Source organism: Globicephala melas, chromosome 3 (genome assembly GCF_963455315.2).
Source record: "Globicephala melas chromosome 3, mGloMel1.2, whole genome shotgun sequence".
NCBI classification, from domain to species: domain Eukaryota; kingdom Metazoa; phylum Chordata; class Mammalia; order Artiodactyla; family Delphinidae; genus Globicephala; species Globicephala melas.
This window is the reverse complement of record NC_083316.1, coordinates 160,791,437-160,793,687: the sequence shown is the minus strand read 5'-3', so window position 1 is coordinate 160,793,687 and position 2,251 is coordinate 160,791,437.

Genomic DNA, 2,251 nt, shown 5'->3' with positions numbered 1-2,251 from the left:
TTTGCCCTTTGCTCTTTGTCATTCCTTCCGGCTAGGATTTGAATAATAAAGAGTTTGCATTAACACATTATTGACCAGGGGATTTTTGCAGAAACTAACACCTGTGGCCAGCAATTTGTTACATAAATGAATATTGAAACACCCACGTTTGAGTAAATATCAACAACTTTTTTTGCACTTAATGTATTTATTTGAAACTTTGTACATGTCTTACTAAAGCATTCTAATATTTCTTTAGAGTGTGATAGGTGTATAGCAAGCACCTCTGTGCAGGGGAACAGAACGTCTATTACAAACATACTGTGTTTCACTGCACTTTCCCCTAGAAGAGCAGGCTTTCTGGCGGCATTTTTTTTGGTCCTATGGATATTATTTCCTCTAGAATATGTTCTTTTATTTTACTTGATAGTCAACAAGGTGGATCTTAACGGGGTACTCTTTCAGTCTGTATGTGTCCCTAGATCTGAAGTGGGTCTCTTGTGGACAGCATATATATGGGTCGTTTTTGTATCTATTCAGCCAATCTATGCCTTTCGGTTGGAGTATTTAATCCATTTACATTTAAGGTTAATTATCAGTATGTATGTCCTTATTGCCATTTTGTTAAATGTTTTGGATTTGTTTTTGTAGGCCTTTTTTCTTCCTTCCCTCTTTTATTCTCTTCTCTTGTGATTTGATGACTATCATTAGTGTTGTGTTTGGATTCTATTTTCTTTCTTGTTTGTATATCTATTATAGATTTTGAGGTTTTGATATAGTAGTCTATATATATATATATATACACACACACATATATATAGTGCTGTATATATGTATGTAACATGTATATATATGTGTATATGTATACATATATATGTTTTAAGTTGATCTCAATTTCAAATGCATTTCAAATATCCTGCATTTGTACTCTCCTCCTCTCATGATTACTGGTTTAGATTTCATATTTGTGTGTGGATGACTTCCTACTTTTATTCTATGTTTGCCTTTACTGGAGAGCTTTCCCATTTCATAATTTCCTTGTTTCTAGTTATGGCCTTTTCCTTTCCTCTTAGAGAAGTTCCTTTAACATTTGTTGTAAAACTGATTTGGTGTTACTGAATTCTTTAGCTTTTGCTTGTCTCTAAAACTTTTGATATCTCTGTCAAATCTGAATGAGAGCCTTGCTGGGTAGAGTATTCTTGGTTGTAGGTTCTTCCCTTTCATCACTTTAAATATATCATGCCACTCCTTTCTGTCCTGCAGAGTTTCTGCTGAAAAATCAGCTGATAATTTTATGGGAATACTCTTGTATGTCATTTGTTGCTTTTAATATTTTCACTTTATTTTTACTTTTTGTCAATTTGATTTCTATGTGTCTCAGCATGTTCCTCCCTGGGTTAATCCTGTATGGGACTCTCTGTGCTTCCTGAACTTGGGTGACTGTTTCCTTTCCTGTGTTAGGGAAGTTTTCAGCTATTATCTCTTCAAGTATTTTCTCAGACCCTATCTGTCTCTCTTCTCCTTCTGGGACCACTATAATGTGAATGTTGGTGTTTGACATTGTCTCAGAAGTCTCTTAAACTGTCCTCATTTCTTTGCATTCTTTTTTCTTTATTCTGTTCCATGGCAGTGATTTCCACCACTCTGTCTTCCAGCTCACTTATCTGTCCTTCTGCCTCATTAATTCTGCTGTCGATTCCTTCTAGTGTATTTTTCGTTTCAGTTCTTATATTCTTCAACTCTGATTGTTCTTTATGTTTTCTCTTTGTTGAAAACTTCTTGTAAATTGTCACTCTGTGCATCCATTCTTCTCCCAAGTTCTTGGATCATCTTTACGATCATTACTCTGACACTTTCTCAGGTAGATTGCTTATCTACATGTCACTTCGTTTTTCTTCAGGGTTTTATCTTGTTCCTTTGTTTGGAACACATTCCTGTGCTCTCTCATTTTGTCTAAATTTCTACTTGTATGTTTATATATGTGGAAGGTTAGTTATGCTTCTCAACCTTGGAGAAGTGGTCCTCTGTAGGGGATGTCATATATATCCAGCAGTACACTACCTTCTCATCACCCAAGGTCCAGGGACCATCTGGTGCCAAGATTGGTTCTGAACTGTTTGTGAACTCAGTTCCACAGGCTGCAGGACTATAGTTTTCTTGCTTCTGGTATCTGTCCCCCAATGAGTGAGGCTGGTCTAGAGGCTTGTGCAGGCTTCCTGGTGGAAGTGGCTGGTGACTGTCCACTGATAGTTGGAGCTGGTTCTTGGCCATC